Genomic DNA, 12,126 nt, shown 5'->3' with positions numbered 1-12,126 from the left:
CTTCCTATTTCCTCTTACCTCGTCCCTTAATTTCACCTGTCATCCATGGTTCCCTAATCTTGCCATTTCTATCCCTCTTTTTCACAGGGGCAAGTCTGTCCTACATGCTAATCAACCTCTTTTTAAAAGCCTCCAACCTATCAAACGTGTATTTACCTTCAAAAAGCTGCTCTCAATTCACATTCTCCAGCTCCTGCCAAATGTCGGTATACTTGGCCTACCCCCAATTATGACTCTTTCTATAAGACATCTCTCATCTTTGTCCATGAGTGTTCTAACACTTGTGGAATTGTGAGCAATATTCCCAAATAATCCCCTACAGAAACTTCAACCACCTGACCGGGCCCAGTCCCTAACACCAGATCCACTATGGACATTTCCCGAGTTGGACTATTTACATATTGCTTTAGAAAACCCTCCTGGATGCTCCTTACACGTCCAGATGGGGCAGAATTTGTAACATAAGGTGAATCCCAGTCAATGTTGGGAAAATTAAAATCTCCTATCACTACCACCCTGTTGCTCCTACATCTTTCCATAATCTGTTCACATATTTGTACTTCTATGTCACGCTCGTTGTTGGGAGGCCTGTAGCACAGCCCCAACATTGGTACCACACCCTTCCTATTTCTGAGCTCTGGCCATGTTGCCTCACTGCTTGAGTCCTCCATTGTGCCCCCTTTCAGCACAGCTGTGATATCTTCTCTGACCAGGAGTGCTACTCCTCCAGCCCTTTTGCCTCCCTCTCTATCCCGCTTGAAGCATCAATATCCTGGGATATTTAGTTACCAATCGTGCCCTTTCCTCAACCAAGTCTCAGTAATACCAATAACATCATGCCCCCAGGTACCACTCCAAGCCCTAAGTTCATCTGCCTTAACTTCTACACTTCTCACATTAAAACAAATGCACTTCAGACCACCAGTCAGTTTGCATTCATCAACTGCTCCCTGATTACTCTTCCCCATAGGCATGCTGACTGAATGATCTAGTTCCTTACTGTCCACTAACCTCCTCATTTGGTTCCCACCCCCTGTCATATTACTGTAAAACCTCCCCAATAGCATTAACAAAAGCACCCCCAAGGATATTGGTTCCAGTCTGGTTCAGGTGTAGACCATCCAATTTGTAATAGTCCCACCATCCCCAGAACCAGTCCCAATGTCCCAAAATCTGAACCCCTCCCTCCTGCACCATTTCTCAAGCCACACATTTAGCCTGCCTATTCTTTCATTTGTACTCTGACTAGCACCTGGAACTGGCAGATTACTAACTCTGAGGTACTACTTTTTAACTTGGCTCCTAACTCCATATATAATGTTCAGAAGACGTTATCCTGTTTTTTTTTTAAACCTAGATATTTGGTGCCTATATGCATCATGACAACTGGCTGTTCACCCTCCTCCTTTAGAATGTTCTGCAAGCTAAGACATCACTGACCCGTGCACCTGAGAGGCAACATACCACTTGGGAGTCTCATTTCTGACCACGGAGCCACCTATCTACTTCCATAACAATTGAATCCCCGATGACTATAGCCCCTCCACTCTTTGTCCCACCCTTCTGTACAGCAGAACCAGCCATGGTGCCATGAACCTGGCTATTGCTGCCTTCCCCTGGTGAGCCATCTCCCCCAACAATATCCGAAATGGTATACTTGTTTGGAGGGAGATGACTGCAGGGGACACCTGCACTGCCTTCCTTCTCTTTCTGTGCATTTTGGTCACCCATTCCCTTTCTCCCTCAGCAATCCTAATCTGCAGTGTGACCATTTCACTGAACAATATCCATGACCTCCTCAGCATCGTGGATGCTTCAATGTGAATCCATCCACAGCTCTGGAACCACCATGCGGTCTAACAGGAGCTGCAGCTGGACACACTTGCTGCACGTGACATCAGCCAAGTCCCTGAGCTCCCACATTGAGCAAGAGGAGCATAACATGGGTCAGACATCTCCTGCCATTTTTACTCTTCATACGTTTCCAGGTTGAATTCCATCTCTCACTTCCCAGACCAGTCCTACGTCCTGTCAATGTCCCGTTGCAACCTACAACAGCCCTCCATGCAATCCACCACACCACCAACCTTTGTGTCATCAGCAAACTTATTAATTCACCCTTCCACTTCTGTATCCAAGTATTTATAAAAATCATGAACAGAGATCCCAGCACAGATCCCTGTGGAACACCACTGGTCACCGAGCTCCAGGCAGAATACTGTCCATATAAGACCACCCTCTGTCTTCTGTGGGCCGGACAAATCTGTATCAAGACAGCCAAACCTCCCTGTATCCCATGCCTCCTTACTTTCTGAAAGAGCCTACCAAGGGGATCCTTATCAAATGCCTTGCTAAAATCCATGTACTGTACACCACATCCACTGCTCTGTTTTGTCACATCCTCAAATAATTTATGAAAGCTTGTGAGGAATGCCCTGCCCCTCACAAAGCCATGCTGACTATCTCTAATCAAGGTATGGAATTCCATGTAATCATAAAGCATGTCTCTCAGATTCCTCTTCAACAATTTGGCCTGTAATTCGCAGGTTATCCCTATTCCCTTTCTTGAACAGGGGGATAACCCTTGTCACCCTCCAAACATCAGGCAATAGTCTCGTGGGCAGCAAAGACACAAAGATCATCGCCAAAGGCTCAGCAATCTCTTCACTCACTTCTTGTGGAAACGATGTGGATATCCCGTCTATTCCAGGAGAGTTATCTATCCTTAGGCTTTTCAAATTTTTCAATACATCTTTCTTCTTAACATCAACCTGTTCAAGCATATCAGCCTGTTTCACACTGTCCTCACAAATGACATGGTCCCTCTCACTAGTGAATACTGAAACACAATGTTCATTAAGGACATGTCCCTCCCCTTATCTCCGTTCTGACTCCAGGCACACTTTTCCTCCACAAGAAATCTGACACCTGGCCTAGTTCGAGTCCAAGCACCAAATCCAGTATGGCCTCCCCTCTGGTTAGCTGATATACATACTCCTTCCTGGACGTACTTGATTAAAAAAAACTGGTCCATCCAAGCTATTTGAACTACGGAGTTTCCAATCAATATGAGGAAAGTTAAAATCACCTATAACAACAACCCTGTTACTTTTGCACCTTTCCAAAATCTGTCTCCCAATCTACTCCTCTATGTCTATGTTGCTATGGGGAGTAGACAGAAAGCTCCCAATAAAGTGATTGCTCCTTTTCTGTTTCTGGCTTCTATCCATACTGTTTCTGTAGACAAGCCCTCCTCAATGACTCCCTTTCTGTAGGTGTGATACTTTCCTGATTAGCAATGCCTTTACCCCAACTGTTTTACCCCCCACCCCCTCCCAATTCCTTCAGAACCAGCTAAACCCTGGGACATCTATCAACGATTCCTGTCCCTGTTCTATCCAAGTCTCCGTAATGGCCACCACATCACAGAGCATGGATCAGTACTTGGAACTGAGTTCATCAGCCTTATACCTGATACTTCTTGCATTAATATAGACACAATTCAACCCATCACACTGAATGCAATTTTGTCCCATCAACTGCCTATCCCTACTCACAGACATTATGCACGCTGTCACTGGCCATACACAAGCTATCCATCCTCTGATCCACAGCTGCGGTTCTCAACCCCATCCAAACTAGTTTAATCCCTCCCGAAGTGCTCCAGCAAACCTCTCACCCAGTATATTGGTACCCCTTCTGTTCAGGTGCAACCTGTCCTCTTTGTACAGGACCCACCTTCCCCGGAAGGTATCCCAATGATCCACATATCCGAAGCCCTCCCTCCTGTATCAGCCCTGCAGTCAGGTGTTCATCTCCACTTGGTTTCTGTTCCTAGCCTCGCTAGTCCATGGCACTGTTAGCAATCTATGTCATTGGTTACGATGTTTACCACAGATTCTGCCTGCTCTCCCTCCCGCTTAAGAATCCTGTAGAGTCAAACCAAGATATTTCTGACCCCGGAACTCAGGAAGCAACATACCATCCGGGAGTCTCATTCACAGGTTGGGTGCTCTTATTGCAGATAACATCAGCAGGGACACTAGTGGCGAGCCTTACATCCCACATCCTGCAAGAAGAGCATGCAGCTGGCCTATCCTCTGTCCCCTCTGCTGTAAAATGTCAGTGGGCGGCACGGTGGCACAGTGGTTAGCACTGCTGCCTCACAGCACCAGAGACTTGGGTTCAATTCCCGCCTCAGGCGACTGACTGTATGGAGTTTGCACGTTCTCCCCGTGTTGGCGTGGGTTTCCTCCGGGTGCTCCGGTTTCCTCCCACAGTCCAAAGATGTGCAGGTCAGGTGAATTAGCCATGCTAAATTGCCCGTAGTGTTAGGTAAGGGGTAAGTGTAGGGGTATGGGTGGATTGCGCTTCGGCGGGTCGGTGTGGACTTGTTGGGCCGAAGGGCCTGTTTCCACAGTGTAAAGTAATCTAAATCTAAATCTAAATCTAAACTGATAGATAAAGATTGTTAACTAAACTCACGTTTAGACATCACAGAAACTGATGGGCATAGATTGAAACTTGCCCTCTCATATTCACATAACAGAAACTGGCAGGTACATGTTGATAACTGTGGTCACACACTCATTACAATAACTGACAGGAACACATTGACAATGATCACATGACAGGAACAGACATGCACAGATAAAAACTGCACACACATAGTGATATAGCAGAAACTGACAGGTACAGGTTGATAACAGTGCTGATGCACTCACAGTTCAGAAAGTGACAGGTGCAAGTTGATGAATATATTTGTATTTATAGCAGAAACTGATGGGTACATTTTGTTAACTACATTCATACACTGACATAGCACAAACTGTTTGGGATAAACTTTATTTGCAAATGCAGATTCACCAAGCAGTAAATGAGAGGCATAGATTCACATTCAAACAGCAGAAAAAGAACATGTACAAATAGATAACTACACTTATATATTTGCATATCAGAAATTGACAGCAATAGATTGGAAATTAAACTCTCACATTCCCAAAGCTGAAGCTGATGGAATAGAGATCGATAACACAACTCTCACACAGCAGAAGCTGAAAGGGGCAGTTTGATAATCATACTCACCATTCACCGAGCAGAAACTGACAGGTATAGATTAGTAATTACCTCACATATGGACATAACAGTAACTGACAGACAAGAAATTGTACTTGCACTATCACATTCATGTAGCAGAAACCGAGAGGTCTAACTACAGTCGCACGTTCACTTTGCAGTTACTGACAGTGATATATTGATGATGACATTCATGCTTTCGGATGACAGAAACTGACAGGTACAGATCAGTAACTTGATTCACATGGACAGAAACTGACAGTTAGAAACTCATACTGACAGTCCCATGCAATTTGCAGAAACTAACAACTGCACTCAAATAATCACATACCAGGAAATGACAGGTGCAGATCAATAATCACACTCCTATTCACAAGACAAGAACTGATGGGTACAGTTTGATAACTACACTTACATTCATATAGGAGAAACTCATTAATAGACTGATGATTGCATAAACACATTCACCAAGCAGTAACTGACAGCTTTGAATTGGTAACTACTCATACATTCACTCAGCAGAAAAAGACATGTACAGATAGATGTTTGCATTTCTCTGACAAGAACAGATCGATGATAAATCTCACGCACACAAAGCCAATGCAGCCAGATAGAGATCAGTAACTAACTTAACATATAGACATAGCCAAATTAAAAGCTGCACTCTCACACTCACCAAGCAGAAACTGATAGGCATTGATTGATACCAGTATATTCATATTCATGGAGCAAAACCTGAAATGTACAGATAGATAACTACAGTCACATATTTGCAGTGCAGTAACAGACAGGGACACTTTGATGACATTTTTACATGACAAACATTGACATATGCAGATCAATAACTATACTCGCACAGTGACTTGGCATAAACTGACAGAGATACTTATAATCACACACAGTCACACAGCAAAATCTGACAGGTACAGCTTGATAAATGTCTTACATGTTCAAAAACCAGAAACTGACATGTGCAGCCCAATAACTAGACTCTCAGGTTTACTCAGTTGAAACTGATGGGGACAGATGCATAGATACACTCTCACATTCATATTACAGAGACTGACTTGGACAGATTGGTCACTAAACTCACAAACTGTCATAGCAGAAACTTTCAGGGATTCATCTCAAACACAGTCAGTAAGCATAAACTGACACATAGAGACTGAAAATAACATTCGTTCTCACAGCTGAAACTGGCAGATACCAGTTGATAACTACATGGATGTAGTCACCTGGCAAAACCTGACAGGTACAGAATGAGAAATGCATTACCATGTTCACAAACAAGAAACAGACAGGTGCAGAGTGATAAATACATTGACGTATTCACAAATGAGAAACTGACAGGTACAGAACAAAAAATACATTAACGTTCACAAGCAAGAAACTAACAAGTGCAAATTAATAACTTAATAGCTTAAAAATATGGGGTAGACCATTTAGGACAGAAATGAGGAGAAACTTCTTCACCCAGAGAGTGGTGGAATGCTCTGCCCCAGAGGGCAGTGGAGGCCCAGTCTCTGGATTCATTTAAGAAAGCATTGGTTAGAGCTCTCAAGGATAGTGGAATCAAGGGTTATGGAGATAAGGCAGGAACAGGATACTGATTAATGATGATCAGCCATGATCATATTGAATGGTGGTGCAGGCTCGAAGGGCAGAATGGCCTACTCCTGCACCTATTGTCTATATTTGTAGATACACAGCAGAAACTGACAGGCAGAGGCCATTAAATACCCTCACATGTGCACACAGTAATAAATATCAGAGAAAGCTTGATAACTACACTCTTATATTCACAAAGTAGAAATTGACACAAACAGATTGTAATATGTCTCACAGTTTCACATAGTATATACTGACAGGTCCAGCGTGATTCAATACTCTCAAGTATTGAGAGGGCAGAATCTAATAGGTGCACATCAATAAGTACACTCACATGTTGATGTAGCAAAAGAAAAGGCAAGTACAGATAGATAAGGTTAGGTGGGCTTGGATTGGCACATCATCGAGGGCCAAAGGGCCTGTACTGCGCTGTATTTTTCTATGTTCTCTAACTACACTCACGAGTCATATAGCACAAGCTGTCAGGAACAGAATGAAAATGGCAGAATCTGACATTTATGTATTGATAACTTCACTCACAGGTTCATCCAGCTGAAACTGACAGGATCAATAACTAAACTCACTCGGACATTTCAGAAACTGGTAAATTTAGGTTGCACCCTGCACACTCATATTCACATCGCAAAACCCGAGAAATAGACTTTGATGAATACAGTAATGATTTGCATTGCAGTAATTGATAGGACACACTGATGACAACACCTCACATGTTCACATGACGGAAAGGTCAGGTACAGAACAGTAAGTATACTCATAGTGATCTCGGGAATGTAGCTTGAAAGAAGTTCTGGGATTTGCATATTAATGAATCAAAGCCTGCAACCATAAAAGACTTAACAGCGATCTAGGTTTGTTCGATATATCATATCAATTGCATGACACTATGACCTTGTGTTAGAAACTCTGTCTTAATATCCTGCCTCCCTAGCTACCGGATGAAGGAACAGTGGTGTGAAAGCTCACACCTCCAAATAAACCTGTTGGACTATAGCTGATCACATAGTGACATAGCAGAAACTGACAGGTAGAAATTGATAACTGCGCCCATACATTCACAATGCAGAAATTAACAGGTATAGGTTGATAACTACAGTCAAACATTTGCATTCCGGTAACTGTCAGGGACAAATTAATAACACCAGTTTTACATTCACATTGCTGAAACTGACAGGTACAGGATAATTGCTAAACTCACATTCACAAAATATATTCTCACATTCACTGAGCACAACGTCACAGGTAAATATTGAGAACTACACCTCCCAGATTTATCTATCAGAAACTGACAGGTGCAGGTCAATAAAGTATAGTCCCACAATCGTATAACAGACACAGGTGCAGATTGATAACTGAACTCAGATTCACAAAGTCGAAACTGACAGATCTAGATCAGTAACTAAACACGTGTGAACATCACAGAAACTGACAGAATGACAGTCACACATTTGTCCCATCTTTGAGTCTGAAGGACAGATATATTGCACTTGTTGTTATTTCCCAATTTCCAAACCATCGCGCGGGGTCTGTTTGCAGAATGCTGGAAGTAAGGCTTTCTGCTGACAGATAGAAACTTTCAAAATGAACTCACATCAACAGCTGCCGGGCTGGAATAGTTAATGTGGAGTCAATTTGCAAGAAAGGAGGGGGAACTTCAAAATATTGTTTGGAGACGGTGTCTGCATGAATACGGTCACTGGGAGAAACGTTCAGGCAATCCCTGCACAGCAGAAAGACAGCATTTGGCCCATCGAATCTGTACCGGCTTTCTGAAGAGCATCTACCAAAAGTAGACGAGCGAAAAGTGAGATTTGGTGAGCTATTCTAAAACCAAATCAGCTATTCGCTGTAAAACCTCCTCCTTTCTATTTAGTGGCGGGCTTTTCAAATTTGAATGAAAGCAGTTGATGAATTGGCGCCAACTTGTGTGATATTAATGGCCACATGAACAGTTACATTAGACTAACCCACCCGGCCTTTTTCGACAGTCTCTCCAACACAATATTCACAGGACAGAAATATCACCAAATGTGAACGTGGAAGGATAGAATTCCCCCAGCTTCCAGCCTTTGCTTCAGATGCCAGGCAATTAGCTGTAGTTTTTTTACTCAGTCGCTGTTCAACTCCCAGTCCTGGTCTCTGGAAATTCACTGGTTCTTGCAGGTGAAGTTGGAGGACAATAACCTGGTTTGAAGTTATAATGATCGCTCACATCTGTATTTTTCATTCTGGTGACAATACTTGTTATGGACCAGGCCAGACCCCCACAAAATGTTTTAAGAAGGTAGCCTAGATCCTAACACTTTCTTATTTTAAAGGCAGATGTGAAGTATGTGTCCCGGGTATGATCAACTAGGAGAAAAGTGAGGACTGCAGATGCTGGAGACCAGAGTTGAAAAATGTGCTGGAAAAACACAGCAGGCCAGGCAGCATCCGAGGAGCAGGAGAATTGACGTTTTGGGCATAAGCCCTTCTTCAGGAATAGTTGAAAGGGGAATTTAGAATAAATTAGCTATTGAAAATGTTAACTGACCTGATACAGGAACTGTTATTAACTGTTCCAAACCAGTAACATTCCATAAACACAGCCCACGGCAAAAACGTAAATTCAAACACAGATTCCAACAGGCAGGAGGGACAGCGTCCAGAGAGAGATTTCAGAGTTATAGTCATAGTGGTGTACAGCACAGAAACAGACCCTTCAGTCCAACTCGTCCATGACAACCAGATATCCTAACCTAGTCTAGTCCCATTTGCCAGTACTTGGCCTATATCCCTCCAAAACCTTCCTATTCATGTCCCATCCAGATGCATTTTAAATGTTGTAAATTGTACCAGCCTCCACCACTTCCTCTGGCAGCAAACATTTCATTCACACAGCATCCTCTGTGTGCAAAGATTGCACCTTTGGTCCCTTTTATATCATTCCCCTCTCATCCTGAATCTTGACCCTCTCATTCTGGACTCCCCTACCTCAGGGAAAAGACTTTGTCTGTTTATTCTATCCATGCCCTTCATGATTTTATAAACCAGTATAAGGTCACCGCTCAGCCATTATCAGCCTCTCCCTATAGCTCAAATCCTCCAACTCTGGAAAAATCCTTATAAATGTTTTCTGAACCCTTTCAAGTTTCACATCCTTCAGTTAGGAAGGAGACCAGAATTGCATGCAATATTCCAAAAGTGGCCTAATCACTGTCCCATGAGAAAGTCAGAGCAATCCTTTACTGAAGCTTACATCTCCTGGACACTCAGATTCCTCTGACTACCACAGCTAAAACAAACTAGAAAAGACCTGAACTGAGAGAACTGGTCCCTCCCCTTCCATTGGTAAACTAGACTCTTCATAACCACTGCCTTTAGGAGCTCTTTCCAAAACAAAAGGACAAAATAATCTTATTAAAGTGACATCATTGTTTGGTACTAAATATCTGTTCCCAGAAATAGCTGTCACAGAAAAAAAAAACAAAGATAGGTGTTGGAGTAGTCCATTCGCTCCTTTCACCCTCATCCTCTTATCTATTGCCATCCTGGCTAATCGTCCAGGTAGGACAAGTCCGGACAGGTCAAGGGGACAGTGTGGAGCTGGAAGTTTGGAACTAAGGTGAGGTGGGGCAAGGGGAAATGAGGAAACTGTCTGTAACAGGCCGAACGGAGCAGGAACTGGTCACTGGAATTTGGAGTGAGCGGCCTGGGATGTAGAGAGAGGTTTTTCTCGGGCTGTGTGTGGGCCTGCTGAGGGAGGCAGAGTGGGAAGAAGCTGTTGGTGGTTTTCAGTCCTTTAGACACTGAGGACAATTCATTGTTCAGCTTCTGTACCCACTGTGTGTTGGCATATCTTTATCGAGGTGTATAAAATAATGAGAGGCATGATAGGACATCAGGATCAAGGATGATAGGACATCAGGATCGAGGATGATAGGACATCAGGATCGAGGATGATAGGACATCAGGATCGAGGATGATAGGACATCAGTTTAAGGTTAGAGGGAAAAGAATAAAAGGCAACCTGAGTGGCAACTTTTTTACACAGAGGGTGGTAAGCACTTGGAATGATCTGCCAGCAGAAGTGATTGAGGCTGGTACATTAATAACATTTGAAAAGGTATTTGGAGAAATAGGAAAGGATTAGAAGTATATGGCAAAAGTGAGGACAGCAAATTAGATTCGTGAGTGTGGTGCTGGAAAAGCACAGCAGGTCAGGCAGCATCTGAGAAGCAGGAGAATCGACATTTTGGGCAAAAGTCCTTCAACCCTGCAGCTTCTGGGAGACCGTGTTATTAGGGAACTGAAGCCAGATGCTCTCAGAATCATCCGAGATGCTGCGCATTTCATAGGTAAGAGTTTTAGTGAGGTAGTCAGCGAGTGAGGCAGGCAGAGTGTAACTGAGTGACCACCAGGAAAAGCAAAGAGAGTCGGCAGAGAGGACAGGAATCCCCTGTGACCATTCCCCTTGAAAACAAGTATACTGTTTTGGATACTGTTGGGAGGGATGACCATTCAGGGGAAAGCAGCAGGGGCCAGGTTGATGGCACAACGACTGGCTCTGGGGCACAATGGGGAAGGGTAAACATAAACAGGACCTTTGTGATAATAGACTCAATAGTTAGGAGGACAGACAGGAGATACTATGGTGTGGTGCCTCATAGATGCCAGGTCCAGGATGTCTCAGAGCAACTGCAGAACATTCTAAAGGGGGGGGAGGGAGTGCAGCCAGAAGTCATTTTGCACATTGGCAGAACTGACACAGGTAGAAATAGGGATGAGGTCCTATGGAGAGAACAAGGAAAAAAGGGAGAGCTAAGAAAGAAATTAAAAAGTAGGACCTCATTGGTGATAATCTCTGGATTACTTCCAGTGTTATGTGCTAGAGAAGGTAAAAATGAGGATATCGCAGATGAGTGCATGACAAAGTGATTGGTGCGGGTGGAAGGGATTCACATTTTTAGATCATTTGGATCTTTTATGGGGTAGAGGTGGTCTGTTCAAGAGGGACAGATTGCACCTGAACTGGGGGAGCACTAATGGTGGCCAGGTTTGTTAGTGCTACAAGGGAGAGTTTAAACTAGATTAACAGGGGAGTGGGATCCTAAACAGCAGGGAGGCAAGTGGGAGGCTGAAAGGGGATACGCTAATCAAAACTATTAAAGGTGAAGAGACAGGTGAGGCTGGAACATGACAGGAAGCAAGGAATGCCTGCTGGATTAAGTTGCATTTATTTTAATGCAAGACGGCTGACAGATAAGGCTGATGAACACAGAGTGTGTATATAGGTATGTGGGATTGGGTGATTATAGCCATTACAGAAACATGGCTAAGGGAGGGACAGGACTGGCAGTTTCATGTGCCAGGGTACAGGTGCTTTAGGCCGGACACAGGTGGTGGAAAGAGGGGAGGGGGGTGTTGCAGTAGTCAGGGATTAAA

This window comes from Chiloscyllium plagiosum, unplaced genomic scaffold, assembly GCF_037043375.1.
Source record: "Chiloscyllium plagiosum isolate Xiang-an unplaced genomic scaffold, Cpla_swu_hap1 HiC_scaffold_29, whole genome shotgun sequence".
Classification (NCBI taxonomy): Eukaryota; Metazoa; Chordata; class Chondrichthyes; order Orectolobiformes; family Hemiscylliidae; genus Chiloscyllium; species Chiloscyllium plagiosum.
This window is presented reverse-complemented; position numbering follows the sequence as displayed.